This window comes from Lithobates pipiens, unplaced genomic scaffold (genome assembly GCF_037356315.1).
Source record: "Lithobates pipiens isolate NorthernLeopardFrog02 unplaced genomic scaffold, aLitPip1_a1.2 Scaffold_8, whole genome shotgun sequence".
Classification (NCBI taxonomy): Eukaryota; Metazoa; Chordata; class Amphibia; order Anura; family Ranidae; genus Lithobates; species Lithobates pipiens.
The window spans coordinates 111,482,336-111,499,238 of NW_027507903.1; the positions used below are offsets into that span (position 1 = coordinate 111,482,336).

The following is a 16,903-nucleotide window of genomic DNA, read 5'->3' on the forward strand; positions in this document are numbered from 1 at the left end:
AGCTGCAACAGGCCGTGGTCTTACTGCAATTACATGCCATGGTTGCAATTCTCCATGCCTGCGGCAAAGTTTACGATGAGTAAAGTTGAGATACAGATGGCAACAAAAATGGATAGGGTTTATAATTATCCCTTACTCTATCCAAAATGAAAAAAAGGTTCACCTTTAGTGCTACTTTAATATTTGTTTTATGAGTACTCAAACATTCACCAATAAACCAGTGTCACCTCTGTGAAGACGGCAAGCTGCAGCATAAATTATGGGTGGTATTTTAAATGTTAACAGTTTAAGGATTCTCTTCCTTTCCAGGGACAAGTCACTCAATTAACCCAGCAATTGCCAGATCAATTTAAAATAGTGTTCCATTAACCTTCCTGTCTCTGATCAGTGCTGACACTGTACAGGTCCCTACTTAGGAATGAGAGACATTTAGCTGAAAGATGGAAAACTCTACTTCATATAAGTAGTGAGTCTGTGAGATCACTACCAGCGTCTAATAGGAGTAAGCCATCACACTGAGTGACTGTAAAGTAAAAAAATCTGAGTATGTAGAGAACACAGGTCTATTCATCCCTCTTGTGTTTGTTTTTGCAATGCTCCAATGTACAGTGACGAGGAACAATTCGTTACCAGCTATCTTCATATTGAGCCATTTTGCAATTATTTTACATAATTTTGCTGCTGCAATAAGTATATAATAAATTCAAACAACTGAACTGTACCCGGCTGACTAACAACATTGTAAAAATGTGAATGGAATTAATGATTGTGTGTATATCTTTGTTGGGCAGATATGAAGGATTTTGCTAACCTTAAAAAGCCTACATTTTCATGGGATGCATGTGATCCTCACAAGCGCATTTCTAAGTAAATTTTCCTCTTATGTAGTTAAAACAGTAACATTGTATATACTGATGCATGTAAAAAATGTCTAATGTTGCATTGAGTGTCATGCTTATTTTACGGTTTTATATACAGGAGAATACAAAAACCCTTGAATTGTTGGAATCGAAATGCAGAGTACCAAGTTGAAATTAGGAAAGAATTGAAGGTAGAAACAGGGAAAAGGGGGGGGGGGGGGGGGTATTCCAGAAGAGAGACAGTTGGGGGAGACCCCAATAGATTTCTGATAGAGGAAATTATGGTGGGGGAAAAGAAGGGAGGTAGCACAAGACAATATGTGGAGGCAAGTAGAAACTAGCGAGAAAAAAGGTTATTAGCAGACTTGCTCATCCCCCCATAAAGACCAAAGGTCTTCATCAAATCTTGTGGGGAGAAAGCGGGATGTCCAGGATTGTCAGGTGGAGAGACATTTCTCCCATTTATCATCGAGTTTGGCTTCTAATTTTTCATACAGGAGGACTGAATTTATCCTAGATTCGGTTTCATTCAAAGAAAGAGTGGGCGTCTTGCCTTGCCAATCATCTGTTTTGCAGCTGAAAGGGGATGTAGGATCATTTTAAAGCTACCTTTAGGTATACCTGGAGGTTTTAAGGTTCAGGAAAGCATGTGAGGCTAAAAATGGAACATGAGATCTGAGAGTTAAGAGATGACCTTTACTAAATTTGGTTACTGTCCACCACATTTGGAAAAAGGTGCCCAGTTGACTGCAGCCCCAGAAACATTGGCTAGAGTAACCTAGAACAATGAGCAAATCTAGAGGGAACTAGGCACCATCTATTCAGGAACGTGTAGTAGGTTTTGATGGCTATTACATTTGTGGAGCAGGATTTGGTTGTCCCCTGGATTCGGGACTAATCATGTGTATCACACTCTACATGTGAGTCAGCTGACCATTTTTGAGTATAGATAAGAAGGTGTGTGGAAGAAGAGGACAGGAGTTAGGAATAGATGAGGGAGATGAGCCCAGGCGAATGGGGTTGTTAGATTCAAATAAGGACAGCATTCTAGGTCTGTTTGGATAGTGGGTATGAGTATATAGGAAATTTACCGAAAAGTTTACGATGCAGTAATTCTTTTTCTTGCTGTAAGAGTGCAAAGGATTTTACTCCATCTTCAGTGGCTAGATATCTCCCATGTGTGTTATGAATGTTTTATAGGAAATGCACAGTATGTGTATAGTATATACCATATAACCCACTTAATCTTGATTATGTACTGTAAGTTCAAGTGGTTGTAAACCCTTACAGACCACTTTTACCTACAGGTAAGCCTAGATTAAGGCTTACCTGTAGGTGCAAGAAAAATCTCCTAAACCTACACGGTTTAGGAGATATTTGCAAAAGACAGGCGCCACTGTCTAAAGCGCATGCGTGCCGCTGCTAACGGTGCTAACGGCGATCATGCCCTTAGTGGCGGCTCTCACGCGCATGCGCGGGAGTGACGTCATCGCAGCTCCAGCCAATCACAGCGCCAGAGCCACGATACCTGGAAGGAAGATGGACACTTCATGGAAGAGGAGACAGCGGTGACTTCGCTGGCTCCTGTATCAGGTAAGTGACAAATAATGGGATACTATGCGATGCATAGTAGCCCATTATGCTTTACCTTTGCAGGGAAACAAAGAGGAAGTAAAACCCATCAGGGTTTACTTCCTCTTTAAAGTGACTTTAAAGTGACATTGCACATGACTGCAACAAAGATGCACTGCTCCTTCAAAACAAACAGAAGTGAGGGGAGAAAAGGAGAGGTTTAAGAGGTTACAACGAGGCAGAAAAACAGTAAAAAAACAACTGTATGATGTATATATTAAGATAGAAAGACCATTTACAGTAGCCATGACAAAAATAAAAATATTCATATAATGTACATGGCTTTTAGGATATTATATTCAATATCAGGGAACTAATTTTAATAAGTTGGCCTCTAAACCAGGCCACTTCAAAATGTGTTGACTTGCACATCTTTGCCAGGTTATTTCTCTATGCCAGCAGAACTGCAATGATGAAACATCTGGCACACAAGTAGGCACAGGGGAGCACATTAGCAGTCCAGACATAATAATATGAAAGGCATGGTATTATGAAAATTTACAATTAGTTAAAGAGTCTGCTTTCTGGTTGACATTCAAAAGCTATCATAAAGTAAAGTAGCATATTTAGCAAAGGCTGGATGCAGACTTTGTGTCCTAATATAATAGCCTTTTTGGTCTTGGAGCCATTTGCATTCTTCTGTATTTTGTGTTTGAAAATTTTACTAAGGCTCCTAAAGGCACCAAAAGCAATCCACAGTTCTCTGCATAGTGTTTTATAGATGCCATTTACCATGCCAATAAAGATTAAACAAGAAGCCTTGTATCTTTCGGAATGGCACAGTTTCATTCTGCAGGAAATAAACATTCAACATCATTTATATAAAGGTTTGTCATTTGTCATACAGGCTTTTTCTAACAGAAGTTTGCATGGCACAGTGTTTCAGCACCATTTTCTACATGTATGTTTGTGTTCAGATATAGAGATGTGTTAGTAAAGTTGACATCTGTGAAAAGTCCTTGTTTAGGGTGTCAAAGTTCACTTTGTAATTAGAGCAAGTAATAGTTTCCTTTAAGAGGAAGAGGCTATTAATATGTCAAAACCTTGGTGCCATATGGCTTTGATAGCACCTTGCAGAGAACAAGCACACTGGGTTATAAACTAGCTAGTGATGATCACAAAATGTCAATACAAAAGTGTAGGCAGATATGTTTACCCACATTTATAGCAGTTATTCATTCTTTAAAAACATCCCGAAATTTTTTTGGCTACACTGTGCAGAGATTTGAAAGATGGGAGCTGTGAAATGAGGGCTGACATCATCAGTGTGTTTATACTCATTTATTATTCAGTCACAGACTGGCGAGGTCACTGACCAAGCTCTAATGTTTTAAATGCAATATATTTTATCTTACTTCCTTACAAAGCCACATACTAAGATCCCCAGACACTGGCATTCCACTCAACCTTCTACCATTTAGGAATGGGTTACAGAACTAGACTTCATGTCCTGTGTGCAACAACACTTGGCTCTTGATAGTGATAGAGTTGGCATGTATACTCAGATGTGGGCCACATAGATGGTTTCAAACCTCCCAGGGCCTCATCTCATATTGATTTCATAGGCTTCTACGTTGACTTACTCAAGGACGGTGTAGAAGGATTGCCTCTTACCATTCCCCTTCTACCTCTTTCCCTTTTTCCTCCCTTCCTTGCTAGCTACCTTCTCCTCTTATTTCTCTTAGTTATTCCTCCTTTGGCTTTTGTTTCCACTGGGCTGCTTAGACTGCGTCAAACTTCCCAGGACTTCACAGATCAGTTACTGATTTCATTGACTTCTACATTGACTTACTCAATGAGGATGTTTGGGGAGTAGATTTACTTCTTACCAGTCCCCTTCCACCTCTTTCCCCTTTACCTCCCTTCCTTGCCAGCTACCTTCTCCTCTTATCTGTCTTAGCTGTCCCTCTTTTGGCCTTGTTCACACTGGTCCATAATAGACCATTTCAAACCTCCCAGGACTCCCAGACAGATCTCTTACTGATTTTATAGACTCCTGCACTGACTTTCTCATTGAAGGTGTTCGGGAAGGAGGATGGCCTTTTACTATTCTCCTTCCCCCCCCCCCCCTTTTCTTGCTATCAACCTTCTTGTCTTATCTGTCTTGGTTCTCCCTCATTTGGCCCTGTTTTGGCAGCATGGGGATGCACAGATGTTCTGTGCATCCCCTTTCCGGAAGTCCCATTGTTGTTTATTTGGGATGCTGCAGCTGCATGGACACAGCTGCTGTGTGCCAACATAACATGCATGTGGGTGCAGTTGCATGTCCCCAAACTAACCCTAGGTGCGTTTGGGGCCGTACACCCCCATGGATGTCAGATTGGGAGCAGCAGCTGTAATCTCCCCTTGTGAATGAGTCCTTTTTATCCTCTCTATGTATCCTACTCCTTTGCTTCTACTTCAGCACTCAACGACCCCTCCCCTGTGTTGAAGCTTTTTTATTTTTCCATCTCTATTCTTATACAGTACATCTAGTTCTTTATATCTCCCTTTACCCTTCTATATTTATCTCATCCTATTGACCACATCTCCTGTTATCTTTACTGGATGTTTGACAATTACACAGCACGTGACTTGAGCTCCAGGAGGTAAAGCCATTTTTTCTATAGTTATGTGTACTTATTCTTGGTCTGTTTATTTGCTTTCATTCGCTATATCCTTATGTGACCACTCTTTGTACTTGCATACACGACACTTACTTTTGTCTGCCTGTAAAAACTTTAATAACTCAGCTAGAAAATAAAAATTCAGCTAAACAAAATTACACATTGTTTGACAGGTAAGGCACTTTACTTGTACATAACTGTGAATGAATCTGTTTGCCTTTATTCACTTTACGCACTGAAGGCACCAATACAAATAGACAAATAATTTATGCTTATTGTTAAAAGCAAGTGCAGAATAAGTACCAAGATGGTAAAGGAGACGCCCTGCTGTTTGTAGGTCTACCATTTTCCATTGCCAATAGCAGTATTTGTAAAACTATGGTGATTGGTCTATGAGTCACCGTGTACTTGCTCATGTACTTATGTAAATAGGAATGTAGAAGTGGAAATACTGAAAACAGAGGACAGTCCAATTAAAAAGGTGGAATATAACACCCAGTCTAACGTTTTAAAGTAGAACTACCGAAACCAAAGATAAATAATTATCTATGACTAGAGCACAAGCTGTGTTGTTAGGTACTATATTAAAAATGCTTCTGTTTGTAAGGAGAATAAAGCTTGCTGATATTTTGTTTAAAAGCTTCGTTATTATTGCTTGGACAGCTAAAAGGAATTTTCAGTGATAAGTAAGACAGAAGGCTATTCATTTTGTTTTGGATCCAAGCTGCACAGCTGTACACATACAACTGTGAAAAAAAAGTTTAGGAAACCTTAGGAGTTATTTCGATTTCTACATTAACATTACTTAAAATGCGATCTGATCATTAGCTTAGTCATATCTTATTCTACAGACAGCATAAAATATCACTGTATCTACATTTTTACCTGGCGGAGGCCAAAGGCCGTAAAAATCCATTGGTAACCCTTTTCAGTTTCATTATCTTCAGCTATGTTCTCAGAAATGTCTTTTGATTGGGCTATATTGTGTTTGCACAGAACTCTGTTCTCAAAAGCTGTGTACCCATTATGGAAACTTCCCAGAACTTCTTGTCCAGATGACTGATATCAGAAAGATTAGGAAGTGAAGGAAAATCTCCACCAATTGAACACTGCATTTAATAGCCAAAGCAGTATTCAATACCTTCCTGTGCCTCTGCCAAAGTGATTTCACTTCCCTTCCTATTCTGTCTGATAAATGTTTGTGGGTAATAAAAATTGGACAGTGGTTCTAAAACTTCCCAAATTTATTTAGAACTAACACAAAGCTCACTACTCACACATCTAAAACATAAGAAGTCTCTGAGATTTATGCCTGTGCCTTTACAAGGTTCCAACAATAAAGGGTTTGATTTCTAACCTTTTTCTACTCTATCTAAATAAAAGGTTTTGGCTGTCACGGAAGAAGAGGAACATATCTGTAATTATGGTGGGAAGGCAGTCGTATCCACCCCTTCTGGAGAAGGATCTTTCAGATTTATAATGAAATCTACGATGAATCTCTCCCTCCCTCCCCTAAAATCATTCTATTAACTAGTCTCCCGGGTCCGGTCAAGTCCCAAAAAATGAACCTCGTCAGATTCTTTCTTTCAGCTGCTCACCAACTCATCACTAAATTTAGGAAGACTGATACTACCCTCCCTCTCCGTAGGTAGGTTGATATTCTCAATGACACCATGCTCATGGAGGAGATGCAGCCAAGAGAAAGGGACTTGTGGGAGAAGCACACCAAGCTGTGGTACATTTGGCTCCATTACTCCTCTGATAGATTTTTGAGGAGAATCTCTACATGACTCGGCAGCCCTCCGAGCAGTCAGGGTTGGGTCCCCCCTTCTTTTCTGTACTCTGTGCATCCTTTATTTTACATTTTTCTTTTACATAGTCATTATGTTGCATTATTTTGCTACCAACTAGTTACCAGTGTATTTTTAGCATCTGTTCATTATTTTTCCCCCTTCCCTTTCTTTTTTCTGTACCCATTATTGTTATATTTGAAAATCACTGAATAAAAATATAATCAACCTAAATAAAAGGTTTTGGCTGGAGTTTAGCTTTAAAGCCCAGCTGAAGTTTCTGTATTTATTCCTGTAATGCGGTCAGTCTGCATATAGAGCAATACATATCCTCTTCTCTCGTGTTTTTAATTACTATGTGTTGCAGCAATTGTTAAAGTATCCTGTACTTGCAGAGCTGGACCATTGCTCTCACACACAATATAGGCTCAGGTCTCCATTGGTCTAACGCACCCACTGCACACTACTCCAATCAAAAGTGCTACCTAGGGAGCATGAGCACTGTTATTTGGGGCATTGTGCAGGGGGTTGTGCAGGACTGCAGGAGACTTGGATTTTGTGTGAGAGCAGCGGTCTGGCTGCCCAGTGTGCTGGGTTTTTTAACATATTATATATTAGACATGGATTATACAGTAAGGCTAATAACAGCAATTTTCAAGACGTTTTGTTATTAGTCTTCACTAACACTTTAACGCTGGTACTCTAAATTTTGTTGACAAATATAACTACCCATTTAGCTTGTCAGCAGTACCCCTAGATGTGCTGGTATGCCTGGGTTCTCTTTATTCCTAGCTAAACACTGCAAGTATGGTGTAATACGCCTTTTGTGTAATACACAGAATGTTAAGGAAATGTCAAAGAATAAGCGACAGACAAAACAGTCAACAGAAAAGAGTTTGATGCGATTAATTGATTTAAGCACTCATTTGCCATTTTTATGGTAATTTTGTATGCTCCAAGTGTAATTATAGCCCATATGTTCTTCTAGTTTTGGGTAGAGTTGGGCAGTGTTAGAACCTGCTAAGTTTTTATTTGCTGCTTGCATTACTATTTTTGACATTTACTTTCAGCTTCCCACAAAGACAAATATAGGAAAAAAATCTAGATTTAAACTAGACTAGACTAGAACAGTTAAAGAGAAACCTATTACAGTGATAACTGTGAAAATTGGTATATCTCCTCATTAGTGATGACATAGCTCTCAACTGTCCCTAATTTCGAGGGGCTGTTTCTGATTGGGAACAAAGTCCCTCTGTCCCTCTTTCCTCCCCATTTGTCCCTCATTTTGGTCGGATCTTTATAACTGTATATAAAATACACTATTTATCTATAACTAAAAATAAATATTTGTAAATTTCAAAAGCCAATATAAAGGAATAGTAGTGGTAAAAAAAGCACTTGTGGGTTTAAACACTCATTTTTTTCTATAATTCTCGGTTAAGGGGTTGTGACAGTGTCCTATGCCTACACACATTTGCTCCCATCCCAAAAAGTTGGGAGGTATGGTGATGAGCTTCTTTTGGTGTGAACCTAGACGTTAGCTTTCATTACTGTACCAATGAGATATGGGCAAGGGATTCCCCATCTCCCAGCTGCATGTATAGCCACGTGCCCATATTAGCTCAATGATGCCATAAACATCCCTGCCTCTTTATGTACAACAGCTGCGGGTGGGGAATCTCCTGCCCATAGCTTATTGGCCCATAAATGACAGCTAACTCCTGGGCTCAGACCATACCCGAGCCTGAACCCAAGCTAACCACTACTCTTCCTTTTAGTGGAGATTTCTTCCTACTTCCTGTTGTGTCTCTAGGACAGAAAGTGAGAAAACTCCCTAAATAAGGACACACTCTAGTATTAAGGAGCACTGAATACAAAAGTCCAAACAACTTAGAGGTGTATTTGAAATGTTTATTGGTTAACCACCTCCTGGCTGCCATATAGACAAATGACAGCGAGGGGGCTCTCTTGTTCTGGTACAACATCATATGATGTCATCTCATTGTCATGGCACGTTGTGTCCCGGGACATGGCGCATCCCTGATCTCAGTACAGAACTGATGGCGAGACTCTTTACCCATGTGTTCAATCACAGCCGATCACTTGTAAACAAGGAAATGTTGGTTATCAGCTTTCCTCTCCTCACACTGACAGCGTGTGAGGAGAGGAGAGCCGATCAGTGGCATTTCCTTATGGGGGAGACCTGCACAGATAATCAGGGGGGTTATCATCAGTGCCCTGATTATCAGTGCATCCCCAACAGTGCCTAGCAGTGATGCCAGTCAGTGCTCATCAGTCATGTCAATCAGTGCTGCCTTTCAGTGCCCACTAGTGGCATCTCATCAGTGCCCATCAGTGCAGCCTATCAGTACAGCCCATCAGTGCAGCCTCATCAGTGCACATCAGTAAAGAAGAAAAATTACTTATTTACAATTTTCTAACAGAAACTAAGAAAAACGTTTTTTTTTTTTTAAATCTCAGACTTTTTTGTTCTTTTATCAAAAAATAAAAAACACAGTGGTGATTAAATACCACCAAAAGAAAGCTCTGTCTCAAAAAAATTATAATTTAATTTGTGTACAGCGTTCCATAACCGTGCAAATGTCCTTCAAAATGTGACAGAGCCGAAAGCTAAAAGCTGGCCTGAGCAGGAAGGGGGTGAATGTGCCAAGTATTGAAGCAGTTAAGAGTATTAAGCACAGCCAATGCATTTTGGGGAAAAGCCTCTCCCTTCCTCAGGGCTAATTTACAAGTGATCAATAAAATATCTGATAAAAAATACTGTTGAGATTAAACTACTTGATTTCTATTGCTGTTATTTTATTTATAATTGTATTATTCTTATGGCTATTATATACTAAATGTTTATTTTTAATTGATTGATATACACCAATGCAACATTTTGTATGAGATTTTTATGGTATGTTTCACTTTTTATTGTTCTCTTGTACATTAGCTCTGAGGAAGGGAGAGATTTTTGCACGAAAACTTTACTTGATACTCTTAATCAATAGACATTTCAAATAGATCTCTGAATGGCATGGACTTTGTACTGGGCGCTCTTCAATATCCACCATGGAGCTTGTCACCTGCTTAGCATTTTTTTGGTTGCTATCAGAGAAGCAGCATCTAGGACCGGAAAAAGATCCATCTATACCAGCAATGGCGAACCTATGGCACGCATGCCACTGCTGGCATTCAGAGCCCTCTCTGTGGGCAAGCAAGCTATAAGTTGACGGATCGATACTCCCTGTTAGCTGACTATCGTAAACTCATAAGAGCTTGACAAAGGAGCACATACTGACCATCCAGTGGTGTCATCACGCCTGCCATGCTCCAAGAGCATCCTAGCCCTCTCTCCTGGATCCTTCTACCCACAGTCGGCTTCCAGACTCAGCAGAGCGGTGTGACCAACAGTACAGCATGCCTTGTTGTTCCACAGGACTTTGGACTATATTAAATACCTATATTGTCTACAAAAATGTGAGTTGCTCTCCTACAATCGTGTGTTTAACCAGTTCAGCCCTAGAAGATTTTACCCCCTTCCTGACCAGAGCACTTTTTACAATTTGGCACTGCGTCGCTTTAACTGACAATTGAGCGGTCAAGCAATGCTGTACCCAAATAAAATTTACGTCCTTTTTTTCCCACAAATAGAGCTTTCTTTTGGTGGTATTTGATCACCTCTGTGGTTCAAATTTTTTGCGCTATAAGCAAAAAAAGGTGTACATTTTAAAAAATAAACAATATTTTTTTTAATTTTTTGCTATAATAAATATCCCCACATTAAAAAAAAAAAAAAACATGTTTTTTTCATTAGTTTAGGCTGATATATATTGTTCTACATATTTTTGGTAAAAAAAATCCCAATAAGCGTATATTAATTGGTTTGGGCAAACGTTAGAGCGTCTACAAACTATGGGAAAGATTTATGGCATTTTTATTATTATTTTAATTTTTTTACTAGTAATGTCGGCGATCTGTGATTTTAAGCAATACTGTGACATTGCGATGGACAGATCGGAAGTGAATCGTGCTGCCGGCTGCGCACATCGGGTCCCCCGCCGTGCAGCGACCACTAAGGGGAAGGACTTACCCATACGGGATTTCGCCCAGGAGAGCCATTCTGCCACTGTTTAGCTGGAGACAGCTTCAACCTTCCCCTGAGGCTTGCTATGGATTTGTATATAGCCATATAGACTTTTGAGAACATTTCTATCGCCTGATGGACTGCCCATATGCGATCTGTAAATTTGAGATTCTGTCTGATTGTCATATGATTGTCATATTTAGCTTTATGCAGATGGTGAAAAAAAGGGCAACATTAGTTTGGGCAACTGTATGAGTTTTTTTTATTCTAAAATAAAACCTTTGTATTCAAGTTTATATGCAGTGTTGACACTTTGAAATAAATGTAGCACCCTCTTAGGTAGTTACCTTTGAAAGAGTATAGTTTTGGGTTTCCCTGCCTACCAGGGAGGCTATTAGGTAAATTTAGGTTTTCTCTGCCTAACAGGGAACAGTGATCCATTGATAGGGTCTGCTCATTGTGCTCAGATGTTGCTCATGTTCTCTGGCTGTTTCACACTGGTCCAATAGGGTGACGCGTATTGGACAGTGGGGAGAAACCTGGCAAATTAGAGCATAGGCATAATTACAGCCATGGCCATTGGCAGAGGCAGGTGCCTCAAGGCATGCTGGGTGACTGTATATATGCCTAGGACACATATGCACCCGGTCTTCAGCTGGAGAATATGGTTCCGGAGGGAGGGGGCTGCTGCTCTTCCTCTGTACAGGCTGCCATGCGGTCTCAGGTTTTTTTTTTTTTTTTTGAAAAAGCCCATGGCGTGCAAAACACACCCAAAAAACTTCCACCCGGTGCATAAAAAAAGTGCACACACTAAAAAGTGCAGACGGGTGTCTGACGTCCTCCACAAGGAAGGACCATACCCTGATCCCCCGGGGCGTTAGGCTCCAGACAGGGACTGAGGTACCAGACTCAACAGTGGTCTCCTAGCCGAAGCCAGGAGACCTCCTTTCCCCGGGAGGACTGCCGAAACAGAACCTCCTAGGTACTTGGTACTATGGGGGCTTCCCCGAAGGTAGGCCCCCCCAATGGAGATTGGACCAAGCCAGAAGGCCTATGTCCGCTCTCCCACAAGACGTTCAGGATTGGTCCGAGGACCGACACCCTACTAATCAAAACGTGAAGTGACAAACGTGACTCACACAACACAAAGTAAAATAAATAAAAAGTGAGGAAAGGGATAGTGGAGAGGAGAGTGAAAAGTGGTCATTGTGCAATACAATGACCAGCCCTCCGGCCAGGAATCAAAAATTCCTCTGGTCCTAGCCAAAAGGCCGGGCCCTAGAGGCAGGTGTGAAAAAGCGTGTTAATGGTGACGTGACCTAGGTGCCGAACATCAAAGTGCATAGCACAGTGAGTATAAGGCACCCCTGGACTGCCACTCCAGGGGCACATCACCATGGGCTTTCCAACAGAAGCATCCCTGACCCCCAGCCCAGACCACGACAGCCCCCACCTCAGCCAGGAAGGTATGGAGATCCAGGAGCTTGGTGAGACCCCTAACCATAAGGTCACACCGTTGCTCCCATCACTCCCACCTAAATACATTCGGGAAGTACTGGCCGTTCCCCCCCGAAGGGTAAAAGGGGAACAAACGTTCCCTCCCGAAAAACTGACCGGAGCTAGAGCTGCCACAATCCAGGCCAGAAGGCCAGGGTCCCCTCCCCTGGCCTCGACCAGTGGTTCTCCGCCCCCATCAGAAGGCTTCCCTTTCAGCTACAAACCGCTCCAGGTCACCTTTACACCAACAGGCTTTGCATAGCAACCGCCACCCCTGCTCCACCTCGCCGTAGAACAGGGACGGAAGCAAGCGCCACCTATTGGTAACTGATAAGAACAGATAATACACTTGATCTTAGCCAAAAGGCAGAGAGGTCTCAGGTCTCAGGTCTCAGGTCTCAGGTCTCAGGTCTCAGGTCTCAGGTCTCAGGTCTCAGGTGGTCGACCTGAGGGCTGGAACTACGGATGCTGCAACCCAGATGTCCTGTAGAGCTGACTAGGTGGGAGATGCATCTAGAAGGATCTGTTTTGGTTACTGTGACTACAAACTTGCATCTAAGGACCTGTTCTGTGAGGGTCGATCCCTTCAGGCTAATAAAGTCAGTGGATGGGTTTCAGCCACAGGGGAATACTAATGAGTGTCCCGAAGAAAAGTGGTGCATTGAATCTACTGCCAGAGCAAGCAAAAGACTTATCTTCTCACACAGCTATAGTGTGGTCCAGCAGTGAATCTGATATCCGACTCAATTTAATAAGGGTCAAGTGAGAATTGTCCTTGTCTGTGCATAGTTCAAGTTGGAGTATCCCACTAATCCCTTCTCCTATCCAAGTTCTACCAATAAATACAAACAAATAGCCTAGACCAGTGATGGCTAACCTTGGCAACCCAGATGTTTTGGAACTACATTACTCATGATGCTCAAGTACATTGCAGAGTGCATGAGCATCATGGAAAATATAGTTCCAAAATATCTGGGTTACGGAGGTTCGCCATCACTTCCCTTGACTGATCATTGCATAACGAGCATAAGTGTGTGGGTGAAAGTGTGAAGATACTCAAGTGTCTGGCTGCAGGATAATCAGAGGGAGGCTCAGGGAAGACTATTCTCAGCAACCCCTAAGGGGGGCAGTGCTACATAAATAAGTTGGTTTTGTGTTGCAGTTTGGGCACTCGGGCTCAAAAAGGCTTGCCATCACTGATCTATACTGTACCTTCACTGCGTATGAGCCACTTTAAAGGAGGACTTCATTGTGTATTCACCAGTACCAAACCTCGCCTCTATTTAGCCAGCACTATCATACACACACATCAGAAAAATAGGCATGCAAAAAATGATAAAAACCGGACTACACTTCTATCCTATTTTTATTGGAAAGTTTTGCCCTGATCTCTATTTAACTTGTCCCCCAAAAGCTAAAGGGAACAACAGGAAAGCTGCAGAAATCCATCAAGACTATTTTGACAAATCTGACTCTATGATAAACTACAGGATATTTTTATATAATCCAAGATTAAATCTGGCCTGGGTTGACCTGCACCAGAGCAAAACATTCCAGCCTGACCTTCAGGCCTCAGTTGCAGAGCATGATGCTTGCAAGAGCTAATAAGATTGGGGCCTGCACATAGAGAAACGGGGGGAGATTTGTCTAGTCGCAGTAGATGAGGTGATGAAGAAACAGCACTATTACAAGGAAAGAGAATGAAGTTTCGTGGATGATTCTGTCATCTTTCCAGGAGCTGTATCAAAATAATGAAGAATTTATTGAGTCTCATTATTTACTCTCTCCTCCCTCCCACAGCAGCTCACACATACAGTCTCCTTCCCGCTCTGCTTCTCTTTCCGTTTCCAACACCCCCCTCTCTCTCTCTCGCTCTCTCTCTTTTTCCCCTCCATCAATCTACCTCCTTCTTGCACATAATTTCTCCCCAGTAAAATGCACACACAGTAACACACGGTTCCCCAGGGAGCCGCTGATTAATGTTTTGGGGTATTTTTAGCTGGGACATAAAACATGGGAAAAGGTTAAGGATGCAGTGATGGAGGGAATGAGAGAAGGGGAGGAGGAGGAGGAGAAGGAAGGAGAATGAGGTAGAAAGAAATAATGAGCGAGCGGTAAAGAAAGGTGCTTAGTCAGTCATTGGCAGTGTGATACTTTTCCCTCGTCGTTTGCCTTTCCCTGGATCCCTCTTCCTCCATCCTACAGACTTCCTCATTCCCACACTCCTCTGTAACCATGCACTTATGGATTCTGTACTTAATTAAACAGAATCATAATTCAAACTGACCACAAAGACTTCCCAGGGGAAAGAGAAAGATGATACTAGAGATGTAAGAGGGGTGGAGAGCGCAATGAAATTTGGAGAGATGAGGGATAAAGGGGAAATGCGTTCACAGAAATGTATGGCGTCTGGTCTGTGCTGATGACATGTCACTGTCATGGAGTGTTGACTAAAAATGCATTGCGTCAGTATACACCCATAACCCACACACCGCAAATTGCACACAGAGCACATAATTGCATTAATTAACACCATAACACAAACATATTCTGATTGCCACTGCTCCTCAATTCATATAACAGCAATATGCAAAAGCACCCACTAATAAACCTAAACATAATTACAAAGTACGTCTGACATGAAGACATTAAACAATTCATGTTTGCGTAAATGTAAATGTTAAGACATTTCTGCGTGAAGGATTATGCATATTCACTATGTATATAATGCACATCATATGAAGTTATTCATGAAACATGTATCTACAGTATATTTAAAGGTGTGTTGCGTGTGGCTCTGTGTAATTATAGGACAGTATGTGAGGGAGTATGTGTATGCATAAAAGTGTCTCGGTCACCCTTCCCACTATCTACCGCCTTGCCTTTTCATCTCTATAATTTGTGACCTCAAAGTTTAATTTCTGGCCTTTAGAGTGTAACCGAAAACCACACAGGAAATATTCCCACACACATTTAAAAGCAAAAAAACACCCTTAAAGGGAACCTGTACTGAGACACGCATGCAGCAAGTGAAGTCAGAACTCCTGATCTTTATACTTGTTCTAGGTTGGTGATTCAGAAACCAATGCACTTACTAGGGCACCAAGCTGCCAGGAAATTGGCATTTTTCAGAAGTAGGTCAGTAGTGTAAACAGTTCTGTCAGTAGAGCTTGCATTTTAAAATGTATCTTCAAAATGCAGAACTAGAAGAAACATAAAAAAAAGTAAACTTCTGCGCTGTCCTTTCCAGGTTATGGATCTCCCAAAACTTTAGTACAATGCTTCTGGTTCAAACTGTCTCTACATCCTATTCTTCTTGTTTTATTTGCAGCACTCCTCCCCTTGGGGTGGTGAGGAATGAGACCATAAGTAGTGTGGAAGACTAACATTTCCATCTCAGGGTCTGGTTTTTACTTCATGACAGAGTGAAAAAAAAAGTGGGTGCCAGTCACGTCAGTTTTTTTTTTACAATTTATTGCTGAACTCAATTGCAAATGAGAGAGTTTAGGGGTGCAGGATACCCAAAAAGAGTACAAAGCTAGGACAGGTTTACTCAAAGTAGTAGGCCTTTTAAAAGCATCCTTTTGATAATTGCTGGCCCTGTAAGAGCAGCAACACAAGTCTATGATCCTGTAAGAGCAGCCACAGTCTTTCCTTTTATTTACAGTGTACAGGCATACCCCACTTTTAAGTACACAATGGGGTGTATTTACTAAAGCTGAAAAGTGCAAAATTAGGCTCACTTCTGCATAGAAACCAATGAGCTTCTAACCCCAGCTTGTTCAATTAAGCTTTGCTAATAAAACCTGGAAGCTGATTGGTTTCTATGCAGAAGTGAGCCTGATTTTGCACTTTCCAGCTTTAGTAAATAAACCCCATTGTGTACTTAAAAGTGGAGTATGCCTGTATTGCTCTGTAATCGATCTTGCCCTTGACAGTCTGATAGCATTTAAAGATAGCTTGATTGATGGGCAATGAATCCTTCATACAATGTCCAAACGTAGCTTCTACTCAGCTTCTCTAGGACACTCTACAGCAGCCTTTTTCAACTAGGGTTCCTCCAGACGTTGTTAGGAGTTCCTTGAGCAATGAGCTTATTAGCTACAGGAAGTCCCCGAGTTACGAACACCATAGGGACTGTAGGTTTGTTCATAAGTTGAAGTTGTTCGTAATTCGCAACACTGCATTTGTAAGTGTAACTTCTTGTCGGAACACTGCATCGATAAGTGAAAGTGCCGCCTGTGCATGGATGTGGGATGTTCCGAGCGCTTGTTATGTTATCTGGGAGGTGCTTGAAAGGTATCAAGGACTAGTGTGGAGCACAAGTGGCTGGCATTTGAGGCCGTTTGTAAGTAGGAGTCGTTCGTAAGTAGGAGTCGTTCGTAACTCGGGTGTTTGTAACTCGGGGACTACCTGTATCTGTAAACT

General features: G+C 41.5%; 1 protein-coding gene and 1 pseudogene across 1 annotated transcript in view; both read right to left on the reverse strand.

Annotated features, from left to right (window-relative positions):
* CSPG4 (chondroitin sulfate proteoglycan 4) overlaps positions 1-16,903 on the reverse strand; it is a 164,081-nt gene that overhangs the window by 123,049 nt on the left and 24,129 nt on the right. The gene's annotated exons all lie outside the window — the stretch shown is intronic.
* On the reverse strand, positions 12,770-12,851 carry LOC143964684 (U2 spliceosomal RNA; annotated as a pseudogene).